The sequence below is a fragment of the Hemicordylus capensis genome, chromosome 5 (genome assembly GCF_027244095.1).
Source record: "Hemicordylus capensis ecotype Gifberg chromosome 5, rHemCap1.1.pri, whole genome shotgun sequence".
NCBI classification, from domain to species: domain Eukaryota; kingdom Metazoa; phylum Chordata; class Lepidosauria; order Squamata; family Cordylidae; genus Hemicordylus; species Hemicordylus capensis.
In genome coordinates, this window is record NC_069661.1 from 127,898,720 (window position 1) to 127,916,776 (window position 18,057).

Here is an 18,057-nt window from a genome sequence, read left to right on the forward strand (position 1 = left end):
CAAAGGGGTGATTTTTAAGTGATTTTTGAAGTTTACGCGTCTTTAAGGTTTTTCTCCATAAAGAAGCATGGAGGTGTCAGCAAATGTATAGCTTCACGTCGGGGGCAAAGGGGTGACCTAGAGCAGTGTGGGGTTGGTGGTAGTGCCAGGTAGGGGTAAGGAAGCTACCTGAATTTTTTCAAAGGATTTGGGCAGAGGGCTGATTTTTGGTTAATTGTTGAAGTTTACGCGTCTTTAAGGTTTTTCCTCATAATAAGTTATAATGGAGCTTTCAGCAGCCCCATAAGTGCACTTGGGGGGTGCTGGGGTGGCCCAGAGCGAGTGGTGGTGTAGTCCACATAGGGTGCCAACCACCCCCATGGGTTTCTAACCCATGGGGTACATGGTTCTGTTGTTTCTGAGGTTTTGAGTGTGGATTCTATGATAGCAAATGAGATTTTCAATGAGACACCATGAATCTATTCTAATATGCTATCATAGAATCCACATGCAATACCTCAGAAACAACAGGTACCCCATGGGTTAGAAACCTATGGGGGTGGTTGGCACCCTGTGGGCACTACACCACCACTCGCTCTGGGCCACCCCAGCACCCCCCAAGGGAACCCTGGGTGGCCAGATCGGCCACCCACACGATTGCCGGCTCCGTAACGGAGCCGGCAGGGGCTGGGGGGAGCAGGGCTGTGTGGCCCCCCAGAAGCCCCAGTATGCCCTGCGCAAGTGCACAGGGCATACTGGAGAGACTCCCGGAGCTGGGAGGTGGCTTTTCGCCTCCCCTCTGGGGGTCTAATCATGGTGCGGCTACTTACGACCAGATAGCCCAGGTTTGCGGAGCACTCACTCCGCAAACCCAGGCTATGAGGAGGGCTGCAGGAGAGGGTTAACCGCTCGAGAACCACTGGGCTCGCAGCCAAGCCCGGTGGTTCTGACGATTGGCAAAAATCGGGCTAGCGGAGGCTAGCCCGATTTTTGCTGATTGTCAGAATAGCCCCCAGGACTGATTGGACATTTGGAAATGCAGGGTATCTGACCCCATTAAAGTTAGCACACATTAATAAAAACTGCTCCCTGCTTTGCTGGAAAGGTTGTGGGTTGAAGGGAACCTATTTTCATCTTTGGTGGACCTGCCCCAGGGTCTTACACTTTTGGTCAGAGGTATTCTCAGAGATGAGTAAAATCACAAATCAGAAAATAGGATTATGCCCCCAGCCAGCATTAGTAAATATTTTTTTCTGGTGTCAACACAGATTTGTCATCAAAAAAATTAGTGGTGTTTATGGTAACTGCGACCAGGTTAGCTATAGCCAACCACTGGAAAAATCAAACCATGTCAATGGATAACTGGTATAAGCATCTATGGCGTATCACAATATCAGAAAAATTATCTCATATTATTTGGTCCCGTGCAAATCAGACCGCAATAACTCTTTTAATGAGTTATTAGATTTTATTCATTACACCTATTGGGAGAATTATGGTTGTCTTCTTACCCCAGATAATATTAGAATGTGGATGGATAGCTGAATTGGGGTTTGTTGTATGATGTTTTGCTGTTTGTGTTTGGATTAATTTTGTTTGCATTGTAAATCTTCTAATAAAGTTTAATTTAATTTAAAAAATAAATGATCTAGAAGTTGGGGGAATCAGTAAAGAGTCTAATCTATTTAGAATAGTGAAATCCCTAACAGATTGTTAGGAACTCCAAAAAGATCTCTCCAAACTGGGTGACTGGGTGACAAAATAGCAAATGTGGTTCAATGTAAGCAAGTGTAAAGTGATGAATATTAGAGTAAGAAACCCCAACTTCACATATACACTGATGAGGTCTGAGTTGTCAGTGACTGATCAGATCATGGAGTTGTGGTGGACAGCTAGTTGAAAGTGTTGACTTAGTACATGACACCTGTGAAAAAGGTAAATTCCATGCTTGGAATAATTAGGAAGGGGTTTGAAAATAAAAATGCTAATATTATAATGCCCTTATACAAATCTATCGTGTGGCCACATTTGGAGTACTGTGTACAGTTTTGGTCACCATATCTTAAGAAGAACATTGTAGAACTGGAAAAGGTGCAGAAGAGGTCCGCCACGATGATCGGGGTCTGGAGCTCCTTCCTTATGTGGCAAAGCTACAGCATCTGGTGCTTTTTAGTTTGGAAAAGAGGCAACTACGGGGAGACATGACAGAGGTGTATAAAATCATGCATGGAGAAGAGAGAGTGGACAGAGTGAAATTCTTCTCCCTCTCACACCACAACACTAGAGCCAGGGTCATCCTATGAAACTGAAGGCCAGGAAATTTAGGCCCAACAAAAATAAGTACTTTTTCACACAACACATAATTAATCTATGGAATTCTTTACCATGGGATGTGGTGATGGCCACTAGCTTGGATGGCTTTAAAAAGGGCTTAGACAAATTCATGGAGGACAGGTCTATCTATGGCTACTAGTTTGGTAGATATAAGCCACCTCCAGCCTCAGAGGCAAGCAGAGGTGTATCTAGGGAAAATAGCGTCTAGGGCAAGCACTGAAATTGCGCCCCCTGTCCAAACATCTGACACCCATCTTTCAGATAACTTTACCAAAATATCAGCTGAAAAATACAAGTCAAGCTCGTTAATCTTTTAATATTTCAAAAACTATTTAGCAGTGGATTTAGCCAGACCAAAAAATGCCGGAAAACTACAAATTTCAGTATGCTGGGGCTCATGAAGTACCCAAATACTATGTGGAGGTGTACTTGGAAAACTAAACAGAAGTGCCTGTCTAATTCTCTACTATGCGTTGTAGCATCACTATTACGTAAGTTTTAAAAATCAATGGAGAATTTGACTTTTCCCAGATACTCTGAAAATAATTAAAGGATATGCAGAGTAAACTGTGTCACTGCTTGGAATATATTCTAGTATTTCAGAAAGACAGTTAAAATGAGAGAAAGAGAGCAAGAAACTCCCAGTGGGCCTTAATACTAAGAATTTCACACTGATTCAAAGACAAACTCACCATTAATAGCCATATTATTAAGACATCACATTTAACTCACTTATCACAAGAAGCAAAGTAAGAGCAAATGAATACAATTCTAGCTCATAAGCTTCAGCTCAGTATTCGCAAGCCCTGATTCTCTGTACATAGTGCCAAACTGAATATGTGTACAGTGACTTATATTATATTAATTTAAAAATAAATAAATACCTGTAGCGCCTTCTGGGGGCTTCCTAAAGGCCGTGGGGGGTCTGCAAAGGTTTCCCCTCCCCCGCTGGCCTCTAGGGCCTCTCAGGGATCATTTGAGCATGTGCGGTGGCCATTTTTAAATATATATATTTTTTAAAAATGGCTGCTGAAAACAAAATGGCTGCCGTTCATGCTCAAATGGCCTCTGCAAGGCCTGGCATGGCCTAGGGCCTCACAGAGGCCATTTGAGCATGCACAGTGGCCATTTTGTTTTCAGCAGCCATTTTTTTAATTTTTTAAAATGGCGCCCCCCTTCAAGTGGCACCCGGGGCACGTGCCCTGCCTGCCCTACCCTAGATACGCCCCTGGAGGAAAGATGGCATTAAATAACAGTTGCAGGGGGTCAACAGCAAGAGAGAAGGCATGCCCTCAGCTCCTGGCTGTGGGCTTCTCAGAGGCATCTGGTGGGCCACTGTGTGATGCTGGATTAGATAGGCCTTGGGCCTGATCCAAAAGGATTCTTATGATCCTTATGTATTCTTATAGATTCTTATGATACCCTCAAAAGAATCTAGTAAACACTGACAAAGCAGAAAGGAATTGCTTTATCTACCAAGTCTCTTTATCTACCAAGTCTCCAAATCATTTATATTAGCAGTATTGTTTTCTATGCATTTAGAATTAAAAAACTTAATTTGCAGAGTGATTAATTAGATGTACAGTATAGTGAAGAAAGAAATCTGCCTCTTTTAAATGAAGATGATAAAAAAATCTCCAGGGCCATTTACAAATTAAAAGTATAAAATTCAATACGAAACTAGTGCTTAATATTGCAGAGCGGCACATTGAACACACGGATTAAAGCCCCAGCACTCCTCTCTTTAGAAATGAAACACTGACCCTACCTTCAGTGCCAACAAACTATAACCAGAGAATGCATTTATTTTTTCCCTTCCACATAACAATCCACTCAGAGATTCTGCTCTCACTTTCCTTCCAGCAGCTCTTCACAAACATTTGTTCTCCTCTGCCCCCCAGTTTAGTTTGTGTCAAGACTCACCAAGACCTTTTTTCTATACCACAGTGAATCCTGGATCTGCTAAATAATAGTTCCCTTTCCTCATTACTGAACAACTGCTGCCTTCTGCGTTCTCCACACTTAGAATTCAGAAGATCCAAAGCACATTCAGTATAAGAGCTGAGTCCACAGTCCTTTCTCTCCACATTTAGATCCACTCCTACTTCTATAATTTGATATAGAAATTTAATAAATAAATAAAATAAATACTTAACTCTCTCCCCATAACTTCCCTGGTGCCACATCCCCATTTCATAAAATAATGGTATGTTTTCTTTTTAAGTAACTTACCCATACAATGGAAGAAAGCATGCTTTGATTTTTTTAAAAAGTGCATCTCTATATAACTGACCAATAAATGAAAGCACGGGTTAAACAACTGAATGTCCTGTATCAACAGTACAGGTTTATATACAAGTTTGGTAGGTGCCTTCTTTGGTAGGTACCTTCTTAGCTGCCAGAGGCAGGTTTAGATGTATAGTGAAGAAAGAAATCTTCCTCTTTAAAACTAAAATGTTTTTTAAAAATCCCAAGCAGTTTACAAATTAAAATCCATTACAAAACTAATATTAACCCCAAAGTTCTTGGACCAACACTTTGACCAAATTTTGAATGGGGTGAGGTGATGGAGTTGAGATTGGGTGAGACAAACACCTTCCCCTAATTTTGGTTCCTAAAAAATTGGGGTGGGGGTGGGGGGGGTGGGGCACTGTTCAGATCAGTAATATACAAAATTATAGTGACACTTCATTTTAAGCCTACTTTCTGAAAACAAGGCCTGTGAGATCGCCATGTCCGTGTGTGTGTTTGTGTGTGTGTGTGTGTGTGTGTGTGTGTCCCTCTCTAATAAGCTTTGCATTTACATCCTGATAAAAACCAAATTGACAGCATATGGGAGGGTCCTGACGGGGATTTTTTTTGAGGGGGGGGGATGATGTTTCAAGATGGCAACCAGTCAAGTATAAACAACATTCCTTTGTAATGCAAGTGCTGACATATACAAATCAAATTCATGGCAAAGAGAAGGGGGTTGTACTAGGGGATCCTGATAGGTGTTTGTTTTTTCGCAAATCTGGCATATTTCAAGATGGTGGCCACTCAAAAGTATGGGCAACATCCTTTGTAACCCAGTACTGAGAACTAGATACAAACCAAATTCACAACACATGGGAGGGGTCCTTGCTAAGCATAATCAAGTAAAAAGAAATGGAAAGTAGACTCCATTCGTTCTGCTCAGAACTACTTTTCTTTAAAGGACTCATTGGGAGGTGAAGTGTATTAGAGTTGCCTTGCTGGGAAAATGGTGTGTTTGTGTGTCTGTGTGTGTAGGGGAGGGGATTTTCCCCATGCTGTTTTCCCAGTCTAAATTATCCCCTTGAAGCTGTTATCATTCCCTCTGAAGCTATTTGACTTATTGGGAAGGATTTAGATTGCAAAAAAATGGTATGAGAAATTTTTTCACTTCTACCCCACTCAGCTCCAGGCCCTTAATTTGGAGTCTCTTGCAGCTACCTTTTCTGGTTTAAGGCTTGGAGTCCTTTGCATTGTATTTCAGTGAGTTTTCTACATACTGAGGCCATTCTCATCACCAGCAAAAATCAGGCTAGGAGAGCCTAGCCCGATTTTTGCTGGTCGTGTAAACCAGGGTTTCTTAACCTTGGGCCCCCAGATGTTGTTGGATTACAACTCCCAGAATCCCCAGCCACAAAGGCCATGTCTGGGGATTCTGAGAGTTGTAGTCCAACAACATCTGTGGTAGTCCGACAACATCTGGGGGCCCAAGGTTAAAAAACCCTAGTGTAAACCACCGGGCTTGCAGGTGATCCCGGTGGTTTACAAGCAGCTAACGCACTTGCAAAGCCCTCCCTTTAGCCCAGGTTAGCAGAGTGAGCGCTCCGCTAACTGGGGTTTCCGGAGAGCATGCGCAGAGCATGCTGGAACTCCAGGGGGCCACGCGGCCCCCGAACTCCCAAGCCCCCGCCGGCTCCATGACGGAACTGGCAGTCGTGTGGGCGGCCGATCCACCCTCCTGGGGAGGGCTTAATGATAGTCTGCAGGGAGAGTGGGCTTAGCCCGCTCTCCGCGCAATCCCTCTGGAGGCAAGTCTCACCGATGATGAGATCCGCCTCCATGAGTTTCTTCAGTTTAATAGGGAGCAGTGCTGCAACCCCTGACTACTGTTTTAGAGTCTTGTATGGGAACAGACTCCCCTTTTGTGACTCTGGAAAAATTCAAAATGGATATCAAAGACCTGAGATAGACTGAGGCCATTTTGATGTATGCATAGTAAAAGAATATGTTCCATTCTCAGAGTAGAAAGATGAGTCAGACTAACTGCACTAAAGCAGGATGTACTGTCACTACAGGATGCTAGTCCTTAAATACTTCCAGAACATTCCACACAAATAATTGATACATAACATATGCCTTAGAACTGGTTAGCTAACAGCCTTTGTAAAGTATGAACTGCATTCAGATAATTTCTGTGCAAGGCATAATGCTGGAGGCTGGGGAGGGGTATATACAATGGACCTGTAACCTTTGGTCTTATTCCCAAAGCTCATGCACCAATATAACTCCAATGTAGCTCTGGGAAAGAATGGTTGTCATGCAGAAGTGTGTAGATAACTAAGTTTTAGTTTTATGTGCCTGAAACATAGCATAGGTGCTATGATGGTAGGCAGAACTGTTAGAGCATACATTAAAATACAACATCAATTAAAAGATCTCTGGGCTAATGAGTGTGTTACATTCCTTTAGGAAGTCACTGGGCATCTCACTTCACCCATTTGTCAGGACCAACTAAGAGTGACTTTAAACGTGTTGTTTAGCCCTGTGTATCAGCCCCTACCCCACCCAACATAGCTGCTGTTTAAAAAGAAAATGTCATGGTGCAGGACTAAATCTTCTAATACATGAAACTGAATGTCTGTTTGTCTGTCTGTTCCCTATACTGTACATTCCCACACCCTTTGAGCTATCAGGACCAAACTTGGCAAGGCAACTTACTAGGACCCTACAAGTAACATAGAGTGCCCGGGGACCATGACAACCACCCCGCACAGATGGACGGATGGATATATAGCGGGTAGAGCCACAGAAGTGGTCCCTCTAATTTTTTTCATCTCTGTGCAGAATGAGTTTTGTTCTGGGAGGCAGTATCAAGGCATGTGTGCACACCTGCATTCAGAATGGGGCCTTCCTGATTGAACCTGAGCGGGATCTAAAATGAACTGAGTGGACATCCAAAATCTTGTGAGTGTGCGCATGTGAGCATGCCTTAGAGGGAACAGAGGCGTAGGGTGCTCAATATGAACTAAGCCATCAGCAGCTGCTGTCCAGGTTTAAATCAGTGTCAGGGGGGCATTTGTCATATTGCAGGCTTTACTGCAAGGCTCTACTGTGAGTTCAAAGTTGCCCCCCAAAACCAATGCAAAATGTGGATTTTTTTTTAACCCCGGGTAGAAATTGGGTTACACTCTAATGTGCAATGAAAAACCCAAATCATATGTGAAGTGCTCCCTGAGAGCTCACAGGGACTTCAGGGTAAATATGGCCAATATGTGAATGCGCACCATCCATTCCGGAGGAGATGCGAGTTAAAAGCCCTGAGTGAAAAACACCCAGATTGTGCAAATAGATGAGGTTGAACAAGCTGAAACTCAGAGGTTGAACAAGCTGAAACACAATCCGTGAGACCCGCTTTCTGCAAAACTGCAGGGAGAGCGGGCTAAGTTCTTACGATTAACAAAAATCGGGCTAGGCTCTCCTAGCCCAATTTTTGTTAATTGTGAGAATAGCCCCTTTGTCTGTTATAGTCAGCCCCTGAGCTTATGTTATTTGGGATGGAAATCCCCATATCTTTTTGTGTGCATTTTATTGCTTGAAACAGAACACGATTTTCCACTTGAAACTGCATAAAACAAGATCAGCAGATTTCTGTCCCAAAAAACACAAGATCAGGGGATTTGTGTATGGCCACCCGTATGTTAAAATATCACCAGGTGGCCATGGGGGATCTGTTAGCCTAGAATGAGTGAGTCCTGGAGTGATTTCTCCAGCAGCGACACTGACCAGAAGGCCAATAGAAAACTCATTACAAGCATTAAATTGAAGATTAGGAAAATAACTATGCCATATTTATGTCATAATTTATGTCATAAATTACTATGACAAGGAAATTTTGATTGAAAATGATATCTGCTGAAGCTAATGCTTTGAACATTATATTTTGGTGTGATGCTATCTTGAAATGTATATACTTTGCTTCAAATACATTACAGCCTATTGAATACTTGAGTGGGGCTTGTGGCATATCTAAAAGTTAAGCTGTGGCATAGTCAGAATTAGGAACTTATAAATGTTGTATAAGCTGTTTGAACCAAGTAGAATGTATGTTAAGGGGAGATAAGAAAACAGAGCGAGTGGGTGGACCAGATTTTAGAAGGATTTGTGGCAGACATGAAGATGGCATATGATCAGTTATTAGGCCTGTGAGCATTCAGAAAATTCAGATTTGGATTCGGATTCAACCCAATCAAAATTTGAAAATATCTGATTTGGATTCTATGGGCGCTGGTGATATTGGATATCAGATCAGACTTGGAATTTGAATCCAAATTCTGACTTTGAATTTGGAATTCAAATCTAAATTTGGACACCCCCCCAATAGAGGTCAATGGGGAAATTGGAAACAATCACCAAAAGTCACTGGTTGATCCTAGAGCCTTGAAACTTGCCACACATATGGGGAAGGAGATCAGGGCCCCCTGTAGTGTACTATAAGAGAATTGGTCATTTCCTTGATTTTTTGCAAATTTTTGAAATCTTTTTTAAAATGGTAAAAATGGTAAAATCTAGCTTGTTTCAAGCCAGAACTTTACAAAACCTTCTGAAACTTAAGATCCTTGTTTGAACATCATTCCAACCTCATGTGGAGGAAGCTTCCCTTTGCCTTCATAAAAAGGAGTAACAACATGCCCCTTCCCCCCTCCCCTTTTGTATTTCTGGAACAGATGGGCATACAGTTATGAAATCTGGCACACATGAAGTCCATATTGGCAGGACTGTGTGTAATTTCTTTAAAATGGCTAGAAATTGTGAAATCTGGCTTGTTTAAAGCCAGAACTTTACAAAAAGTTCTGGATCTGAAGCCCCACCTTGGACCATAATTCCACTCCCATGTAGAGGGAAAATGACATTCCTTTGATTTTATATTAATTTATTTCTTCCTCATTGCAGGAACAGGCAGAACCTTTAAAAGGAATTAAAAGGACTTCAGATCTTTTAATCCCTTAATGGCTAGAAGGGAAAGTGGGTAATTCCTGCCAATGTGGAATTCCTGCCAATGTTTTCATGTATGCCAGATTTTAGCCATTTTTAAGGGCAGCTTGCAGCTTGCACTGACACCGAGATGGGTGCCTAGAGCTCCCATCTCCTGGGGAAAATCCCACAATGCATTGTGTATGTCATGCAGTGCATTGTGGGATCTCCGTAATCTCCGTCCCAGCCTCCCAAGCTCCATGCTGCAGGTGGGGCGATGTGTCCTCCCGTCCAAAGATCCTACAATGCAGTGCACAACATGCACAATCTCTGTGTCAGTTCATCTCTGTGTCAGTTCAAGCTGCAAGCATCTCGTGCTGACACCTCATCCTGGAGCTGGGGTTAAGGGCATGTTTGTGCCCTTAACTTTGGCCAAGAGCCAGGCTGCAGTGCTGGGTTTGGTGCTGCAGCACCTCTGGGATCTGCGTGCATCCCAGTGGTTCTCACAGGCAGCCAAGCCCAGGATTGGCTGCTTAAACCTGGGCTTAGCTGCTTGTGAGAACAGCCTAATTTTTATCTAAATCTGGGATGGTTATAAGCCATAGAAAAATCACATGTGACGGATAAAGATTCAGCTTCATAAGCACGTCAGCTTTCTTTCTGTCTTTTTTTTTTTAAGAACACATTTCTAGCCCTTATATCTCTGAAAATCTTCACGAAAGCATGTGGGCAATGCCTAGTGAAATCCCAGACACCAAAAGAGTATGTTTTCCGGTGGACAGATGGTAGGGTTTCAGTGCCCTGTGTATCCCCCAGCCCCTCCCCCTGATTGGCAGAAGCAGAACTATGCAAAGTAATACACGCTGCAAATTAAATTATGGAACATAAGAGAAACCATGCACATTTAATTGATTTGCATAATTTTATACATGCCAGTATTCAGCTCTGGTCTCAGAAATTTGGATGCTTTGCTTGGATGGAGAATGTTTTACTTCTATTCTTTTTGCACAGAGTACATGCAGCCCTGTTGACATCCTCACTCAACAAGGTCATGATCCAACCAAAGTTAAGGATTGGGAGAGAGAGAGTATAAGGCTATTCTCACATCGTGGCAGGTGGGTGTGTGGGTAGGGGAAGGCAGGGTTTCACCTACCTCCCCCAGACAATCCATCCTTCCAACTTATGCATGCTGCCGCATGCCCACACAATCCACACTGCTCCAAGCAGCGCAGATCTCTGGTGGCTGCAATGATGCGTCCCAGTCACTGGATATCCCACAATGAACTGCACAATGAGCATGGTGCATTGGGGAATAGCCCCATGAGATGGGTGCTTTAGGTGACCTTCTCTGTGTGTGCTCAGGCTGTATGCAGCTCAAGCATGCACACAACCCCAGTGCTGGGGTTAAGGGCATACTCACGCCCTTAACCCTGGCTAGAGACCAGGCTTAAAAGTTGGGCAACCCTTGAGGGCAGCACCAGGATCAGGTCTAATCCTGGCAGTGCACATGGGCAGCTAAACCCAGGCTCAGCTGCCCTAGCCTGGGTTTTGCTGCTTGTGTGCATAGTCTTAATGTGTTGAAATCTCTCCCACTGAAATTAATGAGACTTTAAATGCATAACTTTGGCTGGATTTTGCCAATACTTATTATTCACTGCCAGCTTGCAAGCAAAGTTGTGAGTCAGTCTGCTTCTGCACTCTGAAACAAATGAGATGAAATTATATAAGGCATGATGCCACCATTGAATGTTCAACCTAGAAAATGACATTGCAGAAGGCGGGAGCAGATTGCTGTCAAGTACTGTGTGTTTCCCCAGGAAACTCAGTTTGTGCATGGAGAAAGAGCATTGCTTAGCTTAACTTTTGTTTTGCACAGGTCTAGTTCTCACCAGAATGGTAAGCCTGTGTCTGGGCTGATGGAATGTGTAGACAAATTTCAATTAATTTCATAAGTTTAGTTACTAACATAATGAATTGTCACAGTAAAAATCAAATAAGGCAATTCCAAAGTTAAAATTCACTCCCCTCCCAGATAATTCTAGGAAAGTAAGGGCCTATTCTCACGATCGAGGGAAATCAGGCTAGGAAAGCCTAGCCTGATTTTTCTTGATCATGAGAACCACAGGGCTTGGCTGTGAGCCCGGTGGTTCTCGAGCGGGTAAGCCGCTCAAGTACCCCTCCTCTTAGCCCGGGTTTGAGCTATGTGGTTGTGAGTAGCCGTGGCACGACTCCGCGCGGTGGCTACTCATGAGTAGACCTCCGGAGGGGAGGCAAAAATCTGCCTCCCAGCTCCGGGGGTCTCCCCAGTATGCCCTGCGTGCTCGCAGGGGGCATACTGGCGCTTCCGGGGGCCGCGCAGCCCTCGAGCTCCCCAGCTCCCGTCGGCTCCGTCACGGAGCCAGAAATTGTGTGGGCAGCCGATATGGCCGCCCAGGACTTCTGCAGAGATCGTCTGCGGGGAGAGCGGGCTTAGCCCACTCTCCTCGCAGCTTCGGCAAAAGCAGGTCTCACTGATTGTGAGACCCTCCTCATTGTGTGTTTGTGTGTGTGTATGATTTGAGAGCGAGAGCATATCGCTCCATGACTCTTTGGGCATGTTCCAATTAGTATGATAAAAGTGGTCATTGAAGCTATTCACATGACCAGGAGAAATTGGGCTAAGGGAGCCTAGCCCGATTTCTCCTGGTCGTCTGCTACCATGGGAGCTGTGTGGCTACCGGCAGCAAACTACCTAAAGTACTCCTCCCCTTAAATGAGGTTAGCGGAGGTAGCACTCAGCGAACCCCGTTTAGTTGCTCATGTGCTGCTGCGGCACGGCTTTGCACCATGGCAACACATGAGGAGACCCAAACAACTTCCCGGGCTCAGGGGTCTCTCCAGGATGCCCCTCACGCAGGGCATCGTGGAACTCCTGGGGATTGTGCGACCTCTGTTCTCTGCAGCCCCACTGGCTCTGTGATGGAGCTGGCAGCTGTGTGGGTGGCTGATCCGGCCGCCCAGCTACAAGTGGCTGTTCGTCTCAGAATCCCGTCAGACGCTTCACACGTGTTGTGTGAAGCTCCTCATTGTCTTCATTCCTTTCCTGTCATTTAAACTATGTAATGGAGATGTATCCTTTTAAGTTGTCATCTCCTAAATAATTACAAATAGTCTAATAAATATTTCTGTATGGATATAACAGTTAAACTACATTGTATGCCTTATTGATGGTTTCCCTAAAATATTTCAGTTCAACTAATTTTGGCTCTCAGAAGAATGTCTGATATTTGAATAGCACACCAATAGCAGTGTGGTGTTGGTGTACTTTTAAAAAGTTTTGTTTATTAAAAAAATTGTTTATAAAAAATAAATCAAATGCATTAACTCAAATAGAAGTTGAACAGGCTTCATGTTTCCTGCTCTTCTATTCTCTCATAACATATGCTTTGTGGATCGGCTGAGAAAGCACTTCCGTCACCACCCACGCAAAGTTTGGTGATGGACGCTGAGGTCTTAAGGACGTCTTACTGGGTTTCCCAGCCACCCAGACGAGAAGATGGCTCAGGACCCTGCTCTTAATCACTTCAATTATCTTCTTAGCAAAGTGGTTGCATAAATATATGTTAGAACAATTATCATGAGACAGTTATTATTAAGCCATAATATAAAAAGAGGCCTCACAGCGTGCACCTCAGTAACCTGGCTTCCTCCTCTCTGCAAGTGAAATGACAGCCATGCAAGAGTGCTCTACTAATAAGGCAAGATGAGGCATCGCCTAGAGCAGCAGATGGACAGAGGCAGAAATTGGCTGCCTCTGTAGATTTGCTACATCCTCTGGCTACCTCACACCACCCAGACTTGCTGATACCCCTTTTTGTTGGCACACCAGCCACTGCTGCTCCCCTTTCTTCTCCTCCTCCCTCCTTGACAAGTTCCACCCTCTGAATTTTTAAAAAGCAGAGGGTGAGGAAGTGAGAAAGTCAGGAAGTGATGAAACACACTCCCTACCTCTCCAGCTTCCCTGCCCTCTGCTATTTGAACAGTAAGAAGGTGTGATGTGGCAAGGAGGAGCAGTGGCAGCTGTCCTCCTCCTCCTCCTCCTCCTCCTCCTCCTCCTCCTCCTCCTCCTCCACCACCACCACCACCACTACTGGGTAGGGGTACTCAGTTTGCTTGCAAGAGGTCAGACAGCTTGCTGCCAATCCAGCCCTTGTAAAGGCTCTGTGGAAGAAAGGGGGCTGCTGGCAACCTCCTCTCCTCACATGAAGCAAACATCCTTACAAGAACATTGCAAGTGTTGGATTGGGAGCTTCTAACTTGGCCCTTGCAAAGGATTTGAAAGTTTGGCATGAGGAGGGGAGTTAGGAATGTAGGAACATAGGAAGCTGCCATATATTGAGTCAGACCATTGGTCCACCTAGCTCAGTATTGTCTTCACAGACTGGCAGTGGCTTCTCCAAGGTTGCAGGCAGGAATCTCTCAGCCCTAACTTGGAGATGCTGCCAGGGAGGGAACTTGAAACCTTTGGCTCTTCCCAGAGCAGCTCCTGAAGAGAATATCTTACAATGTGCCCACATCAAGTCTCCCATTCATATGCAACCAGGATGGACCCTGCTTAGCTAAGGAGACACGTCATGCTTGCTACCACAAGACCGCTCTCTTCTAAAAAAAAAAAGTTTTTGGCAGGTTGGTTGTGGGAGGTTGTGCAAAACCCTAGCAAAGCTTTGAGAGTAGGGTTGCCACATGTTCCAGATTGACTTGGACAATAAAACAATACCCAGGCTTCCACATGTGAAGGTATGGGGCCCTTGTCCTTCATGGCAATTATTGCCCAGTTGCAAATCTCCCACTTTCAGGCAAGATGTTCAAACATGTGGTGGCAGTTAAAGTCCAGGCATTGCTGGATAAAGCAAATTATCTATACCTCTTTTAGTCTGTCCTTTGCCTTGTTATTGGGTCTGAAACTGCTTGGTCATGCTGACTGTTGATCCTATACTTCTGATCAATCCTCATCATGCTTATCATCATCCCCATCATGCTTACACACAACGTGTGTCTGTGTGAGTGTGTGTGTGTCTTTTTGAGTGTGTCAGCACCAGAACAGGGCTTCAAGTACAATGTCCCTTTTTTTGAACATCTGAAGAATCTTCTGATTTACTATGTTTCACGCACTGGGTGAAAGCTGCTCTGTCTACTTTGGTTTTTGGCTGAGAGTTTGGTATAGTTGTTTTAGATTATGGCTGTTGATTATGATTTGTGAATGACTGGTGCTGATTATTATTTGCTTTTATTTTCTGGTTATTGTTGGGTTTTTGGTTTTTGAACTCATCTGCTGCTGTATGGTTTGCAGTGGTGTTGGGGGGATCCAAATTAAGTTAGTCATGGCTAAACACCATTGAGATCAATGAGATAATGGCATTAATTTCAAAGAAGCTATTCACATGCATAACCAAAACTGGGCTAAGGAAGCCCAGCTCAGTTTTGGTCACGTGTGTGTACCGCTGGGAACCGCATGGCTCCTGGCAGTGGCAAACCCGATTAGGGAGCCCACCGCTTAGCCCGGGTTTTGGGTGTGAGGGTGCCCAGAAAGCAGGCTAAATTATCGTGTGTCAGTGCCGCATGTCTTTTCATGGCACCTATACACAAGTAGCCTCCTGGCCTGTGTCGGGAAACTCCCCATAATGCACTGCGCACTCGCGCAGTGCATTACAGAAGCTCCGGAGGCCTCCCAAACCTCCCAGCTGCCAGCAGCAGGAATGGGTCATCTAAGGAATGGATCATCTGCGAGGGAGGTCAGCATTTCATGGCTTCCTCCCCTCACCCGTTTAGAGCCCTTTCTGTGATCATGAGAAAGGGCTCTTAGTCATGACTAAGTTTCTCTGGATAGAACTCATATTTTTGTTATAAGAGTTTTTTTTTAATCCTTTGTCGCCTTCTTGAATGCCGTTACACCACTATGTGGTGGAAAGGAAGACACTTCCAAACAGATATTTGAGAGAAGCTAAAAAATAGTTTTTGGAAGACAAGTGACATTTTCTAGAAGGGTCTCCGACATGTTTCTTTTGGTTTTAAAAAATACTTCAAAACTATAAGAGGATTTCCCGTGTCCTGAGGTACTTATACTGTTAAAAGACATTTCTTTCCCATTCTCCTTTCCAAGCTGTCTTTTGAGGCTTTATTCATGTCAGGTCACTAATCACAGTCACTTCAGAGTTCCACTTGAGGCTCTTCTGCAGTTTAGAAACATGACAGAGGGAGAAATAATATAACTGGTATGTTAAGGACAGGCTTTGGATTCAGGGAAGGCTCTGCTCTTTGGATTAAGGGACATCTGAGTTGAGGGAGGATGAGTAAGCCTTCAGCCTTCTGCCAAATGTACACCCTCTCCCCTCTAGTCAGTCCAACAGACACACTGCAGCTTTGGGCTGGGAGACAAGCAGAGAGGAGAATGCAATGGATGACCTGAGGAAGCATCAGTGCAAAGTGAGTCTAAGCATCTCTGGCAGCTTTCAACTAGTTACCACCCCATCCCCCCAAAAACATAATTTACAGCTGTCGGACTATTTCAGTCATCATCTGAGCTTCATCTGAGGGCGGGGGAAACTCCAGTTCAGCTGACAGGAAATTAAGTCTGCTACAAGGATAGAAGGGGAAAGGGGCATAAAGTGGCACTCCTCTGAAAGGAAGGCGTGCATCTTTTTCTCCCTTTCTCATAACTTTAGAATTCTGGATCATCCACTGAAACTGATTTGGACAGGAGTGGAAATTTTGCTTCTTTAAACAAGCCTTATTAATTTATGGAATTCTCTGCCACATGATGTGGTCATGGCCACTAGCTAGATGGCCTTCAAAGGGAGTTAGACACATGTATGGAGGAGAGGTATATCACTGGTATATCACTCATAGGAGCAGTATACCTCTCAATACCAGTTGCTGTGGGTGGGGTAGGGGCGCACATTGGGGAGGGCTATTGCCTGGGTGCCCTGCTTGTGGGTTTCCCAGAGTCATCTGGGGGATGACTCTACTATGGGAAGCAGGATGCTGGACTAGAAGAAAAACATTTAGTTGATCCAGCAGGGTCTTTTCTATGGAAATATGAGGGAGTTGGAAAAGCTGGGAAACCTCTGAGAATGCCCTGATCTGAGAATGCCGCCACACCAGCGTGATGGGGCAGGGGGTGGGGTTGTGCTCCCGGCATGCGAGGAGTATACTGCAGTGAGAGGGCCATCACATGTGCTTGTCAGTCATTTGAGGGCAATGACATCGGCTTGCTGAAGGGCAAGGCCTTGATTCTATAGGCGATTGAGGACCTGAGTAAACTGGCTGCACGGTGGCCGGACTTGCTGTGGGTTTGGTCCAACATGGTTCCACGGCTGAGCGGGAGGGGCCAAGGGAGTCCACTGTGCTTCAGTCAGGCATGCAAAAAAGTGAACAGGGAAATTGGCAGGGTGGTCACCGCTTTGTGGGGAAGGGTGATCCCTCATCCAGACATTTGGGTTCAGGATGGTTCGCTGTTCAGGGGAGGTGGGGTACATTTGTCTGATCAGGGGAATGAACTGTTCCTCCGGGACTTGCAATGAGATGTTCAAGAAGTGCTAGTGGGGTGGGGTAAGCGGAGCTAAACAGAGGTTTGCCCCACTTTTGTGGCAGGAGGGTGCAGGTGTGGGGTAGGTAGATTGATTAATGGTGCTCGGTTGGAGGGACATTTGAGGTGAGACAGGGCATGGAACAGCCCTTGAGGGTTGTTGGGGGTCTTTTTGCGGCCCAGAGGGTTGGGAATGGCCCCTTGGTGGGCGGTGGGGAGGGCTCAGCTCACCAAGTCAGAGCTATGCAGCTTGGGCTGGGGTGGGCCATGTTGCTCTCCCCTCAGCAGGGGAAAGCGTTGTGCTGAGATGACGTCAGGACCTGGCACCTGACAGAATCAGCACCCAACCCTTTGCCCTGGTGTGAGACGACCCTCCTTAGGAGGCTGTTCCACAAAGGAGGAGTACCCACACTCTGGTTAGTTAGATCCCTCGTTGCAAGTCTTATTTATGCTATACATTAATAAAGTGGCCCTATTTTACTCCATCTAAGCATGTCCTGTCTTCATTAGGGCCTGGGGGTACAAAGAAGGGAAGCAAGGCAATTCTCAAGGTAGGCCAAACAAAATCCCCAAGAGCAAGGTGCAGGTGGGCCACCATATATGCCTGATGGGCTTTGTTTGGTTGGGTGGGTCACAGGTTGTGTTTGCCTAGGGCAGACTCTTTCCCTCCCTCATTCAAATAAATTGACTGGCAGTATGTTCAAGACTCATAATAGGAAGTACACAATGAGGTCATTCACACAATCAGAAACTGAGGCTATTCCCATGATCATCTGAAGTCGGGCTAGGGGAGCCTAGCCCGATTTCAGATGACCGTGGGAGCCACCGGACTCGCAGCCAAGCTCGGTTGCCTCCCGGCAGTTAGCCCGCCTAAGTACCCCTCCCCTGAAACCGGGTTTGCGGAGCGAGCGCTCCACAAACCCCATTTTTCTGATCGTGAGTAGACGCAGCGCAGCTACTCATGAGTAGACCCCCCG

General features: G+C 45.1%; 1 protein-coding gene across 4 annotated transcripts in view; it reads left to right on the forward strand.

Moving 5' to 3' along the window:
- Nucleotides 1–18,057, forward strand: part of LOC128327367 (potassium voltage-gated channel subfamily A member 5-like) — a 75,074-nt gene that overhangs the window by 41,465 nt on the left and 15,552 nt on the right. The window contains exon 2 of one of the 4 annotated variants that reach the window (XM_053256151.1): nt 7,390–7,465. The exons of the other annotated variants lie outside the window; for them this stretch is intronic. The gene's annotated coding sequence lies outside the window, so the exon portion shown is untranslated. Of the gene's footprint in view, nt 1–7,389; nt 7,466–18,057 lie in introns of those variants that run through there. 4 annotated transcript variants of the gene reach the window in all.